At 40.2% G+C, this 23243-nt stretch overlaps 1 long non-coding RNA gene across 1 annotated transcript; it reads right to left on the reverse strand.

The window, feature by feature from the left end:
* Positions 1-496: 496 nt before the first annotated feature.
* Positions 497-1958, reverse strand: LOC115606080. Its single transcript, XR_003990808.2, has 2 exons — positions 1871-1958; positions 497-952 (listed from the first exon to the last, which is right to left on the reverse strand). It is a non-coding gene; the product is annotated as an uncharacterized LOC115606080 (long non-coding RNA).
* Between the last annotated feature and the right edge of the window lie 21285 nt (positions 1959-23243).

Here is a 23243-nt window from a genome sequence, read left to right on the forward strand (position 1 = left end):
CTGTCAACTCTTTGCTCTACTTTGGTGCCCCAAAGTGCATAAAAAAAGCTAGTTAAATTTCCAGTTTGCTTTGGCTGTCATTCTGTAGCTGAAGGGTCTTCATAGGGGACAGAACTGAGCAGCTGGGGAGACTGATTTCTTCTCCCATTCTACCACTTCTGTCTCCTTGAGGGCAGGTGCCAAGTTAGAGGCAAAGGAAGGGGCAGATCTCTGGACACCTGAGCTTTCTGGGCACATGTGAGTTCCTGTTCCCTGTGACTCAGTTACTAGGGAAAGGAAATTCAGGAGCACAGCACACAGAGAAGCAGACCTGGACCTGCTTCCCAACATACTCCTGCTGTTTATTTCTAGGGCAGTCTTTATTCTCAGCCCAGATACATGGTTCATGGTGTATTCTGAGAAAAATAAGCTTCTTACTAGGCTACGTATTAGTAATATTCTGTTCTTGAATTGCTAACATGGAAAATATGGAAAGTTTATTTTTGATACCAGTATATCAGTAGGTCATTTACCTTTATTACACAGTTATCTGTTGCCTTATAACGGTACCACCATGGTAGTCTTTTTAGATCACCAGAAGAGTGCAAAGGACAGTAGTGTGAGATTAAGTCTTCCTTTTTTCATTCTTTTACTTTTCTTCCCCTGACTGGTGCTGCAAAAGCATTTTGCGTATATTTTCTTCTTGCAATAGGTTTCATAGATAATTGCATAGTTGCTCTGTTGTCTTTAAAAGCTTGGCGACCAAAGGCTTTTCCAACTGTCACTCATCTGACGCTGGGACCATAGTCAGTGGCTTCATAAATGCAACTGTTCCTTCATCGTACCTGTCGAGTCATAGCCTTATTATCTGGCCACTTTCTGACTACTGCCAAATTTCATTTGGGACTTTCACAGTGGCATTAAGCTTGCTGTTGTCATTTCTTGATGGAGTACAGCTTCTTTGGATTTAAAGCTGTAAAAAAAAAAAAAAAAAAAAATCTACTGCTGCATGTAAAATATTGCTTCCTGAATCAAAGTGTAGCCAAGTGCACTGTTAAGGTTCTTAAATTGTTTCCACTTTAAAAATACTTTTATGTATTCTAATTTGTTAACTTCTCAGGTTAATACAAAATCGCTTTTCTGGCTTGACACTGACATAAATGTTCTCTTTTTTTCTCCTCTTCTTTACAGAGGACAGTTAATTTTGTTGCTTGATACTTAGAACAGATACCAACTTTGAATAGGACATTGTTTCCCAGCCAGATCAGTAGCTACCTCATGGGTTTTCAGTATTAGTTCAAGACTGGCAACAATACAGCAGTAAAAGAAGCAAAAGTTTAAGTATGCTCAGAGATTGTTTAGATTTAATCCAATACCAAACATCGTTAATTTCTTCTTTGTAAGATTTCCCTTCCCTCTTCTATAACTATTTGTAGCTGTCAGCCTCTAACCTTATTTTAATTGGAATGGCAGCTCTAAATCCCTTCTGATCGCTTTTATTTCGTACTGGGTCTAAATAAGGATATTCCCAGTGTATGTTAATCTCACTTGGAGATGTTTAATCAACTGATCTCAAAGAGGCTGAGTCCTCTTATGCTGTCTGCTATCACTTTGGCTCTTCTGTGTTAGAAAATTCACCGTTTGCACTAATTCTGTCGTGGTTTGAGCCCAGCCGGTAACTCAGAACCACACAGCCGCTCGCTCACCCCCCCCCCCCCCCCTTCCTCCCCCTGCTCCCGGAGGGATGGGGAGGAGAATGGGAAGAATGTAACTCCCACGGGTTGAGATAAGAGCAGTCCCGCAACTAAGGTATAACACAAAACCACTACTGCTACCACCAATGATAATAATGATTAGTGAAATAACAAGGGGAGAGGATACAATTGCTCACCACCCGCCGACCGATACCCAGCCCGACCCGAGCAGTGATCAGGGCCTTCCGGGTAACTCCCCCCGGTTTATATACTGGGCATGACGTGCTGTGGTATGGAATACCCCTTTGGCTAGTTTGGGTCAGGTGTCCTGTCTCTGCTTCCTGCCGGCTTCCCCTCCTCCCTGGCAAAGCATGAGACTGAGAAAGTCCTTGGTTGGAATAAACATTACTTAGCAACAACTAAAAACATCGGTGTTATCAGCGTTGTTCCCAGGCTGAAAGTTAAAAAACACAGCACTGCACCAGCTACTAAGCAGGAGAAAAATGACTGCTATAGCTGAACCCAGAACAAATTCAAACCAAGAAAATTTTATATTCAGGCTTTTTCCCACAAGACTAATGAGTTTCCTTCATTGATATTGTTGAATGTTACCTAAGAGGGGAACAAAAGGAGCAAATAGGTAATTTATGTATTCATTTACTACAAATGAGACAAATACCTCGACTTACTTGTTCCTTTCCATTTTTTTTCTCAAAATGTTTTGCATTTTTGCTATTTTCTTTCCGCTCTTCCTTCCTTTTTTTTCTGTCTTCCCTTCCCTCCCTCCTCTCCTCCCCTCCCCTGCCCCCTTCCCTTTTTTCTTTTCTCTTTTTGCTTAAGCTGCCAGGCCAAATGAGGAAACAATTACAGGATGTTGGCTTTAAAACTGTCTGGCTTTGCCAAATAAGTTTATCATTTTTTTTTTTTTTCATTGTGGCTTAAAACATGCTAAGCTCAAAGCCAAGTTACTAACCTAAAACTCATGGTAACTTCAATTTTTTGTATTAGGCTTACAATAAACTTGGATGGTTTTTCCACAGTCCCTTTGCCAGTGATTAGCTTCGAAGACAGTATGTTTTGAATTTGCTGAGAGATCTACTGCTTTTAGCTTAGTTTTAGTACTTTTAAAAGGTAATCAATAATGCCTGTTTTGTAATAAGCAAAATTTATGAACTGACAAGCAAAATGTAATTATAGTGGGTATTCTGTACAAGAAAAAAGAGGTGATCTTAAAGCCATCTCAGCATTCTGTTTGCACTCATTTTCATTCATATAAATGATTGAGTGGTTCTGTGCTGAAATGTTTCTCTCTCAAGGCTCAATGTGAGTTTGGAAAATTTGCTGCCAAAGAGTTCTAGAATGAAGTCAATGATCATTTATATTAACTTTTCATTGTTACCTACAGACTAAATTTTTCACAGTATTATTTTTATGACTAAGGCGTTAACTCAGCAGCAATTTAGACACCTTTTATTTTTGTTCTCTAGGGATTGTACTCTATAAATGTGTAAATTCATGACAAAAGTGAAGCCTGCATCAAAGACTTAGGTTGATTTTTGCAGTTAATGAAACTGTTTCCCATGTCCTTTCTTCTGCTGAATAAATGGCTCCTTCCTGAATGAAACACCAAAAGATCACTCAAAACTATATTATAATGAGGGAGAGGAAAAAAATTTCAACTTATAGGGCCTCATCCAAAACTCAGGTTTGTGAAAACTCACTTGCTGAATACTGTAGGATTTGGATCGAACTAAAAAATTGAGAAGCTAATTTCCATTTAAAGCCGGGTCAAAGCTATGCTTTGTCCATCAAAAATAATTCAGCAAAAATGTTCATCAAAAATAATTATTTTTGAAATAATATGAAGTTAAATAAACATTGTCTTTTAATAATCAGAAATTGCACAAAAACCAAAGCAGTTCAGGTATTTTAGGTAAAGCCTATCTAGTTTTGAACTGAACACATTTTGACACACCTTAGCTGCTCTTGTAAATCAGTTCATGAGTCAACCTTCCTACTTTGCTTTCTGATCATATGTCTTTCTGTATCATAGAATCATAGAATCATCACCAGTTTCAGCTGCATAAACTCTTGCCAAAGGATCTCCTATATTGGGTATTAAAAGAAACAAACCAAAAAGCCTTCAAGTCTTTGAGTCTTAATGTCTTCATGTGTTTAGAGAAATATGTCTAACCACAGTAGATCATCAGATAGGGCCTCCAGCTGTGCCTAATATGTAATGTTGCTGTTACAGCAGCAACAGTTCCATAATGCATCCTGCCAACTCTACAACAACAGACAGAGAGGGCATGTCTTGCAGTGATCATTCTATACCCAACACTTAAGAAGCAATTAATTTCTGTCAGGCCTGAAGTTGTTGTAAGTGAAAACCTGCAAGCCTGACTGCTAAACTTACTGGAAAACATGGGCAACTCTGCTAGAGAAGAATAACCCTTACTATGGCCTTCTTCAATTATAAACTCAAACTGGGAGATATCTGCACATAAAACTCTACAGACCTCTGTGGGATGAGGGTGAAGAGATCAGTCAGTACATTTCTTTCCTCAGGACTGGGGCCTAAGACTGACATCAGGAGAGGATGCAAGGAGAAGATGAAAGGGGTACTCTTAGTCTCCTTCAGAATATACTTAGTGCAACAGAGCCACACAATGATAGCTGTTGTTATGCTAGATGCAAATTCCATCTACAAACATTACACTGGTTTTCTTGCAGATTAAAAAAGAAACTTTCCAGGTACCCATATTTCATTTTTGGGAAGTAAAATAATGATGCTGTCAGCTACTGGGCAGAAGATAATTTATATACTGTGTGTGAAACTTAATTTTCATTGAATCAGGGCTAGAGATGTTAATGTGGCTTTAACTTGTGAGATTAGCAAATAGCATATATTGAATAGGATATACTAAAGAACAGTATAAGTATTTTAATGACTACTTTGCAACCAAGTAGATTACCTGAAATTAGTACTAGTCACCAGGTCTCATGTTAAGTTTATTTAGACTTTTTATAAAGGGGGGTGGGTGGGGGGCATGGCTGGCACCATATCCTGACCTTAGGTTTGGCAGGCTTATCTTGAATTTCTTGATGAAACATCATGACAAGCTGACCTGCATGCCAGTCTTGGTTCAGAAAAAATACTTGCTCATTTAAGTCAAGTCTTGTCTTCGTAAGGGAATGTGGCTGTTTAGTTCCATTATCCACATCTCCACATATTAGCATGAACTGGAAATCTAATTGCTTGAGCCTGCAAAAATGATCTAGATATTTGAGCCTTGTTCTCTTTATGGTTCACGTAACAAGAGATGCTCAAGAGAGTCTTCAGAACAGACCAACTGGCTACTCTGCAAACCTTATTTTCTTGTCACAGAAATAACCAGTATTTGGAATCCTCCTTATTTTAAAATACTAGGAATAATCTGTGTGCTTGTTAGCGTCTTTCAGTCTCCTGGTTCTCCCAGGGACATGAACCAAACCAGGTATGTTTTGAGCTCTGAGATTTTTGAAGGCGTCACTGGCTTGTCTGCTGGCATTGGCCTGTGTTAGTATGAAGTTAATGCAGGAAGACTTTAGCTCATGACACTTATCCTCTGCAACTTTAGCCTCTTTTCAGGCTATGTAGTTTCTTTATGTCAGTGCCAGGAGTGATAGTAATAGTAGTAATGAGCAATTTAGACATGCAAGAGACCAGCAAATAAACATTCATGCTAGAAAGTGTTTTTTGTCTGGTGGAAAGGGGAGGGTAATCTGTGTTCCCAATGAGCCCAATTTCCATTTGGGAAATCTGAATTTCACTCTTTGTGTCTTGCAGCCCATATTTTCTCAGTTAGAAACCTTTGTTTAGTTCTGTGTTACTGAACTTTGTCACACGACAGCAATTAGAAGACACTTAACTGAGAGGAAACACTAGGATATCGAAAAGAAACCTCTTTTAAAAAAAAAAGGAAAAGAAAAAGAAAAAGGACAATTTTCAATATTTAGGTGATTAGAACCTGTCATTTCATGTTGTTGTTTGCAGGCTAACACAAATGACAGGACAAAGGAGCACACATGGTAGTAAGATAAAAATTCAAAACAGATGTTAGGAAACATTTTTCATGCTGAATGTGCACAGTGGCCAACCAGTTACGGCAAAGCAATTTCCCATTTAGGAAATAATTAGCTGGGCCATCATGGCAAAAATGGCTTTCCCAGTTTCCTCTTTTTCTAACTTTCTTACATTCTTATACCTCAGCTGCTATTCACTTTTCTCTGCCTCGAAGCTTTATAATCATCTGGAAATAAACCTAGTTCTTATAGAAATGAATGAACTATTAACTGCTAAGTGAACAGCTACTTAGCTAGATATTATCCCATCCATGTTATATCATCCTGTTATGTTGAAGGTAGCAATACCTACATTTTGAAGTTTGGAGATTCTGAAAGGTTTTATCATAGTTATGAAATTGAGTATAGGAAAAGATCAGGATGACAGGAAACATCCTGGGTTTATTATCTTAAAGAGTCTGATTATTTGAAGTGATAAAAATTTTATACACAGAACTGAATCTATGAGATAACTGGTGGGGCGGGGGGGGGGGGACGGGACGGGAATTGAATTGATAAATGCATCCCCAAATGAATGTGTTTCTGGAAACCTTGCTTTAGTTGAGGTTTTGCTCCCAAATGTGATACAGACTTCCTGTGTAATTTTGCTGCAAGTCTTTCATAACCCCATGCCTCATTTTTTATTTTCATAGAATTGTTTTATTTTCTCAGGTGAATATGAGTGTGAAACTATAATTATTTGGGGCACTGACATTTGACCTCTCCAAGTATCAGTCAGCACTAAGTTAATTTATTATGCTTGTGACCCTCATTTTGGTAAAGTATTGGCCAAAGTTCCTATGTTAAAGCTATTTCAGAGTGATGGATAGATAATGCTCACTGAGGACAGTGTTAAGACTGAGACCTAGAAACTGAAAGTCTTGGATTTGTCATAAATTTTTCCAGGAACTACTGAATGAGACCTTTAAAAGACTTGCTGAACAAGTCACTGCAACAGCAGGCTGTGTTTCCAAGCTAATGATTCCACCATGTAAAAAGTAGAGTTGTCTGCCCCATCCCAAGCTCCTATAGTTTCAGTGCTAAATGGTGTCACCAATGTTCTCAGTTTAAAGCCACTTATGTGATAATTAAGTAATTTGGTTCTATTATGTATGGAAATTGGTTGGTGAGGTTGCTTCTGGTTTGATCCTCAAAATATGCATTCCAGCATTAGTAAAAAATATTGAAAATGTCTTAATTAACAATGACCAATTTAGACATATAATTATGGATATTTAAAAAATCCATTGGTGATGAAAGACAGTACCTCTGAGAAGCATTGTTCACTGAAGAGAATGATCACTTCTATTTTTAAAGGAAATCAGCCTTCAATCAAATAAAATGCCCAAAGAGGAAATACAGCTAATTGTTAATGACATATGGAGGCAATGTCATTCACAGCACAGAGCAAGTGCAATTTTGTTGACTTTGCAATTGATACAGGACTTGCTTAAGGTAATGGTAGCTACGGAACTAAAATTTAAGGATGATATTCTTGCCCTCATTTTTGGCTTTTTTCCTGTTGTAATCCCCTCAGCACCACAGTGCACACAGTGACCTGAATTAACACTGGAATATCAATCGTGAATTGGAATTTTGTGACTTTCTGCTGACACACATGACTCCCATACTCAATTTTCAAAGATTAATTCTTTGAGGTGGTAAGTGAATAAAAGGTGTCCAGCAACTCAAAAGTGGGTGTATAGTTGTGTCAAGAAACCTTCCCCATCTAAAAAATCCAGTTGCTCCTTTTTATATGGTGGAGAAACATTGACTTAAAACTGAAGGTTTTCTTGAAGTAAAAGAATCTGTTTGTGTGGGAATTTTCAGGAATTCAAAAGGGTGTCTGTATTTTTATATATATATATCTAAAATGTGGTGTGTGTGTGTATAGGTATGTGAAAGATACGCTTAGTGTAAGTGTCTGTGTCCTGGGTTTGGCTGTAATAGTTATTTTTCTCCTTCTTAGTAGTTGGTACAGTGCTGTGTTTTTGACTTTAGTCTGAGAACAATGCTGATAACATACTGATGTTTTTAGTTGTTGCTAAGTAATGCTTACCCCAATCAAGGACTTTTCAGTCTCATGTCCTGCCACTGAGGAGGAGCACAGGAAGCTGGAAGGAAGCAGAGAAAGGACACCTGATCCAAAGTAGCCAAAGGGGTATTCCATACCACAGCACGTCATGCCCACTATATAAACTCGGGGGACTTAGAATCATAGAATCACAGACTTTAATATAATCTAGTTCCAACCCCCCTGCCATGGGCAGGGACACCTCACACTAAGCCATGTCACCCAAGGCTCTGTCCAACCTGGCCTTGAACACCACCAGGGATGGAGCATTCACAGCTTCCTTGGGCAACCCATTCCAGTGCCTCACCACCCTCACAGTAAAGAACTTCTTCCTTATATCTAATCTAAACTTCCCCTGTTTTGAGTTTGAAGCCATTACCCCTTGTCCTATCACTACAGTTGCTAATGAAGAGTCCCTCCCCAGCATCCTTATAGGCCCCCTTCACATACTGGAAGGCTGCTATGAGGTCTGCATGCAGCCTTCTCTTCTCTCGGCTGAACAGCCCGAACTTTCTCAACATGTCTTCATACGGAACGTGCTCCAGCCCTCTTTACCATCCTCGTGGCCCTCCTCTGGACTTGCTCGAACAGCTCTATGTCCTTTTTATGTTAAGGACACCAGAACTTTACACAATACTCCAAGTGAGGTCTCACGAGAGTAGAGTAGAGGGGCAGGATCACCTCCTTTGACCTGCTGGTCATGCTCCTTTTGATGCGGCCCAGGATATGGTTGGCTTTCTAGGCTGCAAGCACACACTGAAGCTGGGTCACATTAGGCTTCTCATCAACCAACACCAAGTCCTTCTCCGCAGGGCTGCTCTGAGTCTCTTCTCTGCCCAACCTGTAGCTGTGCCTGGGATTGCCCCGACCCAGGTGTAGGACCTTGCACTTCGCTTGGTTAAACTTCATGAGGTTGGCATCAGCCCACCTCACAAGCGTGTCAAGGTCCCTCTGGATGGCATCCCTTCCCTCCAGCGTATCAACCGAACCACACAGCTTGGTGTCGTCGGCAAACTTGCTGAGGGCGCACTCAATCCCACTGTCCATGTCACCGATGAAGATGTTGAACAAGACAGGTCCCAACACTGATCCCTGAAGGACACCACTCATTACTGTTTTCCAACTGGATATTGAGCCGTTGACCACAACTCTTTGCGTGTGGCCATCCAGCCAGTTTTTTATCCACCGAGTGGTCCATCTATCAAATTGATGTCTCTCCAGTTTAGAGACAAGGATGTCATGTGGGACAGTGTCGAACACTTTGCACAAGTCCAGGTAGATGACGTCAAGTGCTCTGCCGCTGTCCATCAGTTCTGTAGCCCCATCATAGAAGGCAACCAAACTGGTCAGGCAGGATTTCTCCTTAGTGAAGCCATGTTGGCTGTCACCAACCACCTCATTGTTTTTCATGTGCCTTAGCATGCTTTCCAGGGGAATCTGCTCCAATATTTTGCCAGGCACAGAGGTGATACTGACTGGTCTATAGTTCCCCGGGTCTTCCACCTTCCCCTTCTTGAAAATGAGGGTTATATTACCCTTCTTCCAGTCATCGGGAATTTCACCTGACTGCCATGATTTTTCAAATATGATGGACATTGGCTTAGCACCTTCATTCGCCAGCTCCTTCAGGACCCATGGATGGATTTCATCAGGTCCCATGGACTTGTGCACGTTCAGGTTCTTAAGATGGTCTCGAACCTGAACCTCTCCTACAGTGGGCCTAAGGTCTTCATTGTCACAGTCCCTGCGTCTGCATTCCAAGACTTGGGTGGTGTGGTCAGAGCATTTGCTAGTGAAGACTGAGGCAAAGAAGTCATTAAGAACCTCAGCCTTCTCCAAATCCAGGGTAGCCAGTTCTCCCAATAGCTTCCGGAGAGGGCCCACATTGTCCGTAGTCTGTCGTTTATTTGCTACGTACCTATAGAATCCTTTCCTGTTATCTCTTACATCCCTTGCCAGATTTAATTCTAACTGGGCCTTAGGTTTCCTAACCTTGTCCCTAGCTTCGCAGACAACGTTCCTGTGTTCTTCCCAGGCCACCTGTCCTCACTTCCCCCTTCTATAAGCTTCTTTTTCCCCTCTAAGTTTCCTCAGCAGCTTCTTATCCATCCATGGAGGTCTCCTGGTCCTCCTGCCTCACTTCCTTCTAGTCGGAACGCAACACTCCTGAGCATGTAGCAGGTGATCCTTGAATATCAGCCAGCAGTCTTGGGCCCCCCTGCCCTCTAGGGCTTTATCTCATGGAACCTTACTAAGCAGGTTCCTGAAGAGGCCAAAGTCTGCTTTCTTGAAGTCCAGGGCAGTGAGCTTGCTGCATGCTCTTCTCACTGTCCTGAGGATCTCAAACTCGACCATCTCATGATCGCTACAGCCAAGGCTGCCCTGGAGCGTCACATTTCCAACCAGTCCCTCCCTGTTGGTGAGCACGAGGTCGAGGATGGCACCTCTCCTTGTCGGCTCCTCTGTTACTTGCAGGAGGAAGTTGTCTTCCACACAATCGAGGAACCTCCTGGATTGCTTATGCTGGCCTGTACTGTCCCTCCAACAGATGTCAGGATGGTTGAAGTCCCCCATGAGGACAAGGGCCTGCGAGCGTGAGGCTGCTCCTATCAGTCCGTAGAGCGCTTCATCCACAGAGTCCTCCTGGCCAGGCGGCCTGTAACAGACCCCCACAGTGATGTCCTCCATTGCTGTTCTCCCTTTGACCCTGACACACAAACTCTCTGTTGACTCATCACCTGTCCCCAGACAGAGTTCCATACTCTCCAGCCTATCACTGACTTAAATAGCAACTCCCTCTCCTCATCTGCCTGGCCTGTCTTTTCTAAAGAGCCTTTAACCTTCCATTCCAACACTCCAGTCACAGGAGCCATCCCACCATGTTTCTGTGATACCAATGACATCATATCCCTGTACCTTGCACACATCTCTAATTCCTCTTTTTTGTTCCCCATACTATGGTCGTTTGTGTAGAGGCATCTGAGCCGAGCTCCAAATGAAGCCGACTCAATGGCTGGAGCAGCTGAAATATCTTTACATCACTCCAAGCAGTTATTATAGGTGCTGGCAACTGACCGGGAGTATTGGGATGGACCGATGCCCCCCTCTCCCAACACATCTAGTTTAAAGCTTTCTTGACCAGCCTGGCAAGTCTCCTACCAAAGCCGCTCTTCCCGTTGTCAGACCAGCTCCACCAGCCTGCAGTAGACCTGGCCTCCCAAATTGAGTCCCATGTTCTAAATAGCCAAACCCCTGACTATGGCACCACTGTTCTCACCATTTATTAACCTGCTAAATGCGCCTAGCTTTTCTAAGGTCCTCCCCTTTATCCTGGGGAATCGATGAAAAAACTATCTGAGCTCCAGAGCCCCTAACCACCTCTCCCAGGGCTCTGCAGTCCTTCTTAATGTTCTGCAGGCTACTGCTATCTATATCGTTAGCACCCGCATGGACCACTAGAAGGGGGTAACAGTCAGCAGGACTTACTAGAGCAGGCAGCCTCTCAGCAACATCCCTGATCCGAGTGCCTGGCAGGCAACACACCTCCCTCGAGACTGGATCAGGCTGACAGATGGGTGCCTCTGTGCCTTTCGAAGTAGAGTCCCCTACTACTGTGACCCGCCGCTTTTTCCTGGAGGCACCAGTAGTGATCCTCTTTACTGTTGCATCAGCAGGATGCTCATTAGGTGTGGTGGGTGCTTTCTTGTTAGCCCCCTGCAGAACTGCAAAGCAGTTCTGGGTGGGGACATCAGATTTAAGAGGAAGCCCCTTGCTGTTAATTGTCCTCTTCCTCCTTTTTTTGTTGTTTTTTTTTTTGTTACTAGTTCCCAGCTTCCTGGGTTGCTGCCCTCCTTTTTTCCTGTATGAGAAATGATGGATGCTTGCGGCCCTGCATGGTTTGGGCCTAGAGCAAGCAGCCCAGCTTCCTCTCAGCTTCCCTGGCATCTTTTAGCTCACCAGCAGCCTCCCGCGGCTCAGCCACCTGCTGCAGGAGGACCTCCACTAGGGCACAGAGAGTGCAGCCCTGTCCATTGTGCACCCTTGCCTCAAGAGACCATTCGAGGCACTTTCTACACTCCGAGGTCAGGGCTGCAGCCTCCCCTCTCATTGGCTCTGTCTGGGTGCCTACGCTGGCCAACCCCGGGGCAGCCAGAGCAGAGCTCCCAGACCGGGCCCTTGTCCTGAGGCAAGTGCTCCCCACCCCACTCACTGCCTGCCCACCCTGCCTGCACAAACTGCCGTGCCACGCCCTGACTGACGTGCCACGCCCTGTTCGCCCCGCTTCTGGTTGCTCGCGCTCCTTGGAGTGGGTTTTTACCCACTGGAGGCTGGTGCTGTCACTCCTGGTGCCGCCCCCTGTGAGTCAGCTGCTCGCATCAGCTGAGCTGCCGGCTCCTGGGCAAGTCCTGTCGAGGACTTGAGGCTCCCTCGGTGGCTCTTGCCACTCTGAACTGAGGCTCCTGGACGCTGCGCTTCCCCCTGCTCTGGTGTTGAAGGCATCCTCTCTGGAGATACCTCGGCATTGCCTGACTTACCTGGCAGGCACAGATCGCTGCTCGGGCAGGGCTGGGTGGCAGTCAGCGTGTGGTGAGCAATTGTGTTGTGCATCACTTGTGTTTATTATTTTCTTTTCCTTTTCCCCTGTTAGTTTTATATCCTCTCCCCTTGTATTTCTCTTATCATTATTATTATTGGTGGTAGCAGTAGTGGTTTTGTATTATACCTTAGATACTGGACTGTTCTTATCTCAACCCATGGGATTTGCATTCTTTCAATTCTCCTCCTCCAGGAGCGGGGAGAGGAAGAAGGAGGAGAGTGAGCAAGTGGCTGCGTGGTTCTGAGTTACCAGCTGGGCTTAAACCACGACAGTCAGTAAATGAACCCTTCTTCTAGACATTAGCTTTTTCATTATATCTTTTCTATTTGTGGAAGATTTAATGGTGCCTTTGTGCTTGAGGTCATTAACCACACTGACCACTACAGACTGACCACAGAAGGAAAAGGCTATTGTTTGATTCTTACTTACTAAATGTCTAGTATTAGATATGAAGGAATATGAACAAATTTGTGCAAACACACTGAGTCCCAACGTCGTCTCAAGTCAAATTTACATGGAAGCCATCACAATCCTGCCTGACATACTGCAGATAAAGACAAATTCTGTATGCTGTGTTACGATGTAACTCAAGAAATTCTTTATAGCAGACTGGCTGTTCCACCAACAGTTTAACTGGGCTCTGCAGCCAGTTTGGAGGGGGGGAAGAGGGTATGAGAATGTAGGTTTGTAGGAATAAGATTTTTACTCCATTTTTCCTGCCTTCCTTGTCGTGGTTTGAGCCCAGCCAGTAACTCGGAACCACGCAGCCACTTGCTCACTCCCCCCACTTCTTCCCTGCTCCCGGAGGGATGGGGGGGAGAATTGGAAGAATGTAACTCCCACGGGTTGAGATAAGAGCAGTCCAGTAACTGAAGTACCATACAAAACTACTGCTGCTACCACCAATGATAATAATGATAAGGAAAATAACAAGGGGAGGGGATACAATTGCTCACCACCCGCCAACCGATACCCAGCCCGACCAGAGCAGTGATTTGGGCCTTGCGGGTAACTCCCCCCAGTTTATATACCAGGCATGACGTGCTGTGGTATGGAATACGCCTTTGGCTAGTGTGGGTCAGATCTCCTGTCTGTGCTTCCTCCCGGCTTCCCCTCCTCCCTGGCAAAGCATGAGACTGAGAAAGTCCTTGGTCGGAGTAAACATTACTTAGCAACAACTAAAAACATCGGTGTTATCAGCGTTGTTCCCAGGCTGAAAGTTGAAAAACACAGCACTGCACCAGCTACTAAGAAGGAGAAAAATGACTGCTATAGCTGAACCCAGGACACTTCCTGCAGGTGTAATAGGGAAAAGAAAGGATCAGAAGGAAGTCTATACTTCACACACATCTGTACTAATTTAAAAATAGTTTGCACTGTCTTGAAGTTTTTAGAGAATCTCATGCTACTTTAGGGAGAGAAAAAACTTTTAGTTCTTTCAGCTCTGCACTACTGAAATATCTATTTCCTGCTGTCCTTTTTGTCAACCTTTTTGACTTGTGCTGTGATACTTGGGGCTATTCTTTACCTGCTTTTCACAGTTTTGACATTATTATCAGTAACAGATTTGAAATAAGATTTAGCATTCCAGGTATTTGGGTTCGAATGCCGGAAGTTATAGTTTAAGCTTAAAATTATGCATTTTTATTTAAATTATTTATTAGTATTTCTTTCTACTACCTTTCTTCATTCTGTGCTGGTTAATTGACTTTTGGTTGTGTTTTCAAGGCTTTTTTCAGAACTGTGAAGCTGTGAACTTTGTTCTTAAAAAAAATAAAAAAGATTTTTGTGAAATGATGTCATCAAGAAATGGCATTTTAAAGGAAAAGATTGGTGGATTTCATCTTAATTGATATTACTTTAGTTAAATACCTAGTCTCATTGAACTCTACAGTTGATTGAGGCAGAAAAATCACTGGTGAGTGCCATATTTCTTATCAATATGGGCTGAATGGACCATTAGCAGGATATAGGCAGTTAAGTTTTGGACATCTTACAGCTAGGCCACACTATCTTCAGAAGCAGTGAAGATCTATCTAAAATTGAGATTTGGCAGTGTTATTTAATGAAATGAATCGAAAGCTGTATTTACAGGTGGTGTTTTCAATTTAGAGCTTGTATTTTCTGGGTTAGAAATTCTTAGTGTTTTAACTTCTGATTCAGTTTGGGGGAAGGCTTTATTCTTAATCTATAATAATATGTCTTAATCTTCCCTGTTCATTACTGTGAATTCATTGTGCTGTGGTACAATGTAAAAAGGTTCTGTTTAACAGTCATTTCTGCATGCAGATTTCTTGATGTCTCTATCTGGCTGTAAATGTCATGGAATAACTCTACAATTGAACCATATTAGTATTACAGTCAATGCAATATATCATATGAAGTATTCCAGGAACACCAACATCATGTAAAATAAAAGAACAAATAAAAAAACCTTATCAAACTAAGTACAAAAAAATATAGCTTAGAATTATAAGTTAATTTGCAGTCAATATGCAAGCAAGCCATTTCAAAACTATTTTTCTGTAATATTAGGGAAGACAAAATATCCCCTTACCATGCCTTTGTTTAAGATACAAAGTGTGTGGGCTTACTCGTATAGTTAAGGTTAACCTTCTGGATATCTGTTTGTTGGAACAAGTATATTAATTTGGTAATAATCTGTACTGCAGAAGAAAACCTATTTTGAGGGAGAAGGGGCTTGGTGAGGAACAAAATGCATTGCATGCTGCAGGCAGTTACAAGACCACTTGTTGACTCTTTAAGACCTTTCTTAGACAAGGTCTATGACTAGCTAGAAAATGAGAAGTATGTGAAAATCCAGGTCCTGTCATAGATCATTTCTTGGTACCACAGGGACTCTGGCATTTCTGTACCTTGATTTTATTTATTTTTTTTCCTCCACACACCCCACCCCCCCCCAAGAATGGGAAGGTTAAATTTGTAAATGTATTTTCAAATTCTGAGAGGAAACATGCTATGTATGTGCCAAGTATTATTAATAAAGATTGTTGTTTTGTGTCAGTTGGCATAGTTGTGTCCCGGAATATAGTTCTCATATCATTATTAGCTATGACTATTCTAAGAGAAAACATTAAGTAGAATACTACAAAATGGAGCTCTTCTGGGCATGTTTCCTTTATGTTTGTGCACCACTGAAAGTAATAATTGACCCTCACAAAATATAAGGTGTTATTTCCTTTGCAGTTTCCAGTGCTGAAAATACTGAATAAAAAAAAAATAAAAAAAAAATTGTGTGGATCATTCCTCTTTCTTCCACAGACCTTGTTAATGTATACAGTGGTGAAGAACTTAGAGGTTCTTTTGATGCAATGTAAGAACAAATTATCTTAATTCAGTCCAATTTATACATGAGAATAAACGACTCAAAACAGTCCTGTGATCAATGTGACTACCTTAAATACATTCACTGAATATTATTTCTACAGAAATAGCCTTTTAGGATTAATTGTTACACAGGATTTAAAAAAAAAAATTAAAAGGTCAGAATTTTAAAATGATAGTGTTATTTAAATGTAGTATGAAGGTTTAAGTGCAAATCACTCTAAGGTAACTTTTTTTTAAGAGCAGACTAATGCAGTATTATGTTTTATAGTGCAATAAAATTATGCGCTAAAATTATGCTCATAAATGCAGGCGAATGTAAACCAAGCTATTAGTTATGTTTTCTCAGATAAAAGTGATTAGCATAGCTATCAAACTCTTCTCCCATTTGAATAACAGAATTATGTCTGAAATCTAAGGCTTGTTTGCAAAAGCTGAGTCTTAAAAAGAAATGTAAATCCAGCTATCAGTGTTGTATTTGAAAGCAAATGCAATGGTCTGCCCGTCATTCTGCTAACAACTAAGAGCAGAGGAACATGACCCGAATTGCAGCAAAACACATCAATATGAAATGTGCCTCAAATATTATTTTAAAAGTCATTCTTAGCACTTTATCATAATCTTCTTACTGTGGATCAGACTTATTTAAAAACTATTGTGGTTTGTTTAAACATAAGAGCAATGAAAGAGTCTTTTAGCAACAGCCACCGTGAGACAAAGTTTCATGTATAATTCATGAAGTATGTGGTCATCTACTAGCAAATTAATTTCCATCTCACAGCTATACTCGTACTGTCCTCTCAGGAAGGCACATGGTATATAATTAAAATCTGAACAGAACAAATTAAATGCTGATTACTTCATAAACAATTTCAAGGCCCGAATATTGTTACCTGTCTTTACAGGTAACCAAGGTATTTTGACAATTTATAGATGAATGGGTGTATTTTCTCAACTCTCTACAATTGTTTTATGATGTCTAAGGGTAGTAGTTAAAATTGCTACTGGAAAATCCAACTGTGAAAAAACGATTAAAAAGCTAAGCCCCACTTCAAACCTGCAAGGAGCAAATAAAAACTGTCTTTACTTGTAGGTGGCTGTAATGTTTTTATTGATTGGTCACAGGCAACATTTAATATTTTAGATGCAAACCACTGCTCAAAAAGGTGCAGTGTTTCCTTTGCATCCTCCTTGCCTCCCTCGTTTATTCTCTTAAGTTTGGTAAATCAGCATCATTTGAAGCAGTGTGGGTGCTTGCCACTCTGATGAGAGAAAGACTACAGATGACCAACTCTGGTGATCATGAGGGATTTCTTATTGTTTGCAATAAAAATATTGTAATAAAAGATAAACTATTGAATAAAACATTACAAAGGTTTTCAAGCAGTCATGGAACGAAGAACACTGCAGGGGAAGTTCACAAAAGATCTTAATGAGCAGGAAATTTTTTTTAAGGTTTCTACCATGTTTTGCACTTGCATGCAATGGTTTAGCTTGTGCTTGCAACCACAGTGCAAAGTTTTAAGGACATGGTAGCATATGCTGGAGTCTGTCACTGCTGTTGCTCTCCTTTGCCTATGCTACTTACATTAAGTTAGCAGAGATGAAGTACCATGACCTAAATTTTACTTTTCTAGGCACAGGGTTTTTACCTGTTGTTGCAGTACCGGATGCACAGCTACACTTTTGGTTTTGATACAAGGGCATTTTCTGTATGTTAGCACAACATCATTTACCAATCGAATGTATTTCAATTTATACCATCCCTCAATGATCTTTTCCTGGAGAGACTGAAAGTGCAAGATATACAAAATGTGCAGTAACAGATTCCTGTACAGGATAGCAATAGCCTTTCAGTAATGAGACCAAGACAGTTTTTTGAGAAAGAAAATTTTGTTAATTTAGAGAGAATTTGGAAAGATCACTAGAGTAAATTTAAAAGAATCCAGATGATAAATGTGTGTGCATGCATGGGTGGTATATACAATGTTATAACATTGATACATATGAGTATTTCATAAATATAAGACTAGTCAAGTCAAATGGGCACTTATAAACATTGAGTCTCAGGTAACATGATGGAATATTTGTCTACCATACTGGCATTTATTAGTAGCTAAAGTAGTTGGTACTATCCATTTACAATCTCTGTAGTTCTCCATAGTAGATGAACAGCTCTTCTACACTCCCTACTGCCACTTTTTTAGAAAGGTTTCCATGTCAAAATATTGTACGTAGAAAGTACCAGTAGCACAATCACTTTATCCTCTTCCCTTCCCTTTCTTGAGAAGCTCTGCAGGGTAATGTTTGATTTTCCATTTAACCTCAGTAATAAGCGGTCTGGCTCATGCATCTGTTCTTATGTCTTACCGAAGACACTAAATAAATGGATCTTGCTATGGTTATAATCACAAATTCATGATTAGAGATACAACACAGGGTATTAGGCAGGTTGTAGGTAATGAATAGAATCATAGAAAAACTTGAGTGGAAGGGACCTCCTGAGATCAGCCACGCTGCACCGTCTTTCCCTTTCCACTCAAAGCAGAGCTGAATGTTAGATCTGGGTGTTGCAGACCACACCCAGTCAGGTTTCAAGGAAGAGATAGTTATGAGGAAACTGTTAGTAGAAATTGCCAGCCATTGTATTGTTTGGTTTTATGCTAATGATAGAAGTATCTAAAATTAGCTGATGATAGAATACGGGATTAGATAGCTCAAAGAATTCCTCCAGTTTGAATGCTAAGAACATGATTTCGTACTATCAGTGCTGGGATGTACTGAACACTGTTTTGTATGATGTGCTTTCCTTTTCACAGCTATATTAATGAGAACTTGTTTTCTGATGTCAAAGGACAGGCTGGTGATGGGACAGGGAAGAACAACTGAGTTCTGAAGATGTGGGGAAAGGTAATGAGAGCTGGCCAGAACTAGCATAAACTAAGCTTTAAGCTAAAGAGATAGAGAATCTTACAGATACGTGGAAAGAATCCAGGTTTAACATGAGAAAAAATGAGTGAAGACTCTGTGAGGGTGAAAACATCAGCACTGAGATTAATGGTGAGCAGTGGCAGCAGTTGCCACATCAATATTATATTAAGTTTGAAAATGTTTTAAGCATAAAAAGTCTGTAAGGAACACATTCCATGTGGAAAAATTGAGTTCATGCCATCTTCAATTTTGTAAGACCCACTGGACAATAATTATACCTAGTAAATATTATCAGATGGCCAAGATGTGAGACATGATGTTACATGTGCTGAAAAATCTGTCATGCTGCAATGTCTGTTAAATACAAGCTGAAAGAACAGTATAAACTGCCAGTAAATATAAAATGAAATGAAAACAAACACTGCAGTGCATGACTTCCTGTGGGATTTGATATTAATCCCCACTTACGAGGAGTAGTCTGTACAACATATTTTCCCCAGGGGACTTGTGAGTTATCCAGCTAATCCTTATTCAAGGCGTATGATTTGTATCCGGCAAGAAATCACACAGAATTTTTTCAATCAATCAGCTCCAAATATACAGTATTGATAATAAAGCTTGTGTGATTTGCTTAAAAAAAGAAAGAAAAAAAATCAAAAAACCCCAAACAACAAAAATGCCCACCAAAAAAAAACAACAAACCCCACAAAAAAAACTCCACCAAAAACCCACCAAAAACCCCAAAATTGGAAAAACAAGCTTAATGTGCACATTCCATTATGCAATAGTCAGTGCTATAACTTTTAGACAAAGGTGCAATTTTAAACACTTTATGATCTTCTTTGTAAGTTCTATTCGGATTTAGTTTGTCTCCTTTATGCTTTCAATAATTTCTTATTGAAATTATCAAATCACAAATTTATCATCCTTATCAGTTCTCTTTTTGCATCCTAGTGACAGATGCACTATCTGTGTTGGTTTTGAAGTCTCTTGTGTTTACCATCTGAACACAGCTTTTCGAGACTCATATCCTTCTGCCTTATCTGTCCTTACTTCACTCCCTGATGACTGCATCTGTACCTTCCCCATCCTATGGAAGAGAAAAACAAAAAGCTTAGAAAAAGGTAGTTTGCTGGATGTCATGTTAAAGACACTGGCATAGCACTTTCATGATCTTTTTAAAGTCCAGGCACTGTTATGTGAAGACTAGATACTTTTAAATATCTTTGTTCGTTTCTTCTTTGAATAAAATGATACTTAATGGCAATTAAAACTAACTTAATTCTGTTAGTATGAATACTGAAACTGTTGGATGGACCTTTAAGAAGAGAAACATTTCTGTCCCCTGTGAGCAAAAAGAAGTGAAGTCCACTGTTCTAATGGCTTGCTGCCACAAAATAGATCAGACAGGCTTGGCTAAAATAAGAGCTGGGGTTCAATGCTTTCAAAAAAGTTCTGTGTTCATGAGATGGGGGAGTAGCCTGTGTTAGCAATTAGATCACTTCCTGAACTAAGCCTAGATGTACTACTATTAGGCATTGTGCATTTTTAGTTTGTGCAAAAATACCTCATTTACTTTTCATGTTTCAAGATTGGAACACAAAAAATGGCGGATGTTACATATTTGTTACATACATGTAGTGACATGTATGTGGAACATAGGCAGCAAATATTCCAAAGACTAAATCTTGGCATGAGACTACTAGTATGCTAAATATAGAAATTACATTGTTCAGACTTTTAAGAGTTCAAATTTGGTATGTTGCTTCTCATTTAAATACATATAAGGAGGTGGAAAGGATATAGGGATATTTTCAGTTTTCCCAAAATGATATTTATTTAAGCAAGGTTTTCTGTACAGCTGGCAGCTCTTTAGTTTGAAATGAGAACACTTCTCAGAAAATCTTTCCTTGCTAATGAAACATAGGCTGACTTTGTCCATTTGTTTGAAATAAACAGATTATAATTTACATTTTTTTACTGAACAGTTTTAACACTGTTAAAACACTGTAAGCATAGGTAGGTGCTGAATGACTTCAGAAAGGATGAAGACCTTTGCCGCCTTTGAACACAGAGGTACTTAGGACCTCTCATGAATCTCTTGGGACTGTAGAGAATTTAGCAGTGTATTGTAGTTATTAGGTGCTTAGAGTTACAGCGTCAGCTCTGAGAAGAACTTTTTGTTTGGGTGACTTGATCTGCAGATCTGTTAGTTTCTACATACATGTGAAGACTAATACTGGTTTTATGTCTTCAGTTTATTGGGTAGGAGCATAGTTTTTAGTTTTTTCTATATGGATTTCTACAGTGACAGAATATTTTTGACTTTGTAGCCTATGGTTTTCTCATATTTGTTTAAAACGGGGGTTTGCGTTTTAGTCTTTGCATATCTCCTACAAATAGCAGAATTTCAGATTGTGAAACCAGTTATTTCCCCAATTAATTTTGGGAAGATACCACAGAAGCTAACTGTTTACAAAACTGAACTATTATAATAGCTTTGTCTGTTAGTGCTGTGTTTGGACTTCAGCTCCCTATTGAGCTGAAGTACTATCTGTTTGGTCCTTTCCGCTGCAGCATACAAAAATCAATTCATGGTGATCTCAGTTACTTCTTGTCTGTATCTTCCAAAAGAAACATGCAAAGACATTGAGATGATCCTGGCTTCCTATTGTTAAATGGGCCAAGTTGTAACTGGATAGGAAAATCCACTTATATTATGCAACAGACTTTTATTAACTTGGGTAGAATACCAATTCAGTGTTAGGTCTGTAAAATGTTCCAAGCCTTTAGCAGTTCTGTACACATAAAACTGTTAGTTGGCTCAGGAAGCCCATAAATTCAGTAAAAATCAAGAAAGTATGTGTGTGCCTACCAATTGGGTTACTGTTAGTTGATGGGTTTGTTCCCTGAATGCTGGAAAATAGTGTCATGAAATTATATTTTGTCTCTGTCCAGGAACTCAACTTGTATATTACGCTTTGTTATAGAAACATTTCACTTTCTCTAAGTCATCATTATGGTTCAGTGAAGGTAGAATGGCAAAGTGAGGAAGTAAAAGGAAAGACATTTGCTGTCAATTCCAAGTAGTAAACTGCTACTTGGGGCCTGGTTTCAAAACTGGAAATTCTGTTGCACGTAATGAATTAATCAGTGGCATCAGCAATGTTATTTGCTTTTCCAAGTACATACAGTACTTAGCTAAGAAATGCTTCTTGTATGTTACGCACTGCAGTATTAGTCCCAAAGACTTTTAAAACACTTAATTCCTCTGATGATTTAACAACCTATACAACAGTCTGAATGTCTAGAAAGAGAACCCATTTGTTCTCCACACACCATCTCTCTAGATGGAAATTCTGAGAACATGAGATTCTTGCCAGCGTCAGGTTGGACTCATGTTGATGGTTAACTTGTTGAACACCAGGAACATAAGAAGTGCCAAGACTATTTCCTCTCTTTTACTGCATGGTAAAACTCCATCAGAAAATTCAGGGAGCACCTTTTGAATAATTTAACTGTACTGTGATCAACAGATAATCTTATATGATCCAAACGACTCTTCATCTTTGTAGGCAGAATTGCCAAACATAAGTTGAGAAAGAGAATGACCCCTGTGGTATTGCTGTCCTACATATAAAATTTAAGTTATTTAGAAACAAGCATAAAAATTGTAGTGTCAAAATTTTTTTTTTGGCATTTACTGATTTGACTAATAATGGACAAGTTCAGTCTAATGTCTTACTCTTTCAGCAGCCTCAACTGTAGTTAAAAATGAACTCAATATATGGTTCCCTAAGGTACGGATATTGTCATAATCTCTCCTTACTCCATCCATAGAAACTTGAGATCAGTGAAGTGTTTATTGTGTGTAAGCCACACAATAAACACTCATATATATGTGAGCTACTTAATGGATGCAAATTCAAGAAGCCATATGGGTAATAGATTGTAAAGCAGATAGCTCTGTACCTCTGACTGGTCCCAATGTGTACTGAAATTCTTAAGCCTGCAGAGTTGTCTCTTGGCACAGCTTCGTCAAAGTAATGCTGACCACTCTAGTGGAATCCTGACAAATTGAAATCATCTGGATGCACTGGCAGAAGCCAAAAACCCGACTCTATACCACTTTTTCCAACAGAGCAACCAGACCACAACACTGGACCATGTGGGTGGCCTCACCCACTTATATATATGACACTTCTGGAAGTGAAATGGCTATGAAATCACTAACTGATTTACCCTATGTATAAAACAGCTAGTTTGTCTTGGTGACTTAACAGGCTGTGACAAGCCATCTTTATGGTTAAGGTTCTCAAATTCAAGACAAGGAAAATTTGACAATTGCACAATTACTTTCCTTCATGTGCAGTATTGGAGGACTTAATTTATAAAGCACTGGGATACAGGCTGTGTATTGAGATGTTGATGGTACGCTTGTAATGGCTAACTACTTGAACTGTGTTTTCCAGAAAAGCCATTTTTACTTGTATTCTAAGGTACAAGTTATTTGAAGAAT

This window comes from Strigops habroptila, chromosome 4 (genome assembly GCF_004027225.2).
Source record: "Strigops habroptila isolate Jane chromosome 4, bStrHab1.2.pri, whole genome shotgun sequence".
In the NCBI taxonomy this organism is placed as follows: domain Eukaryota; kingdom Metazoa; phylum Chordata; class Aves; order Psittaciformes; family Psittacidae; genus Strigops; species Strigops habroptila.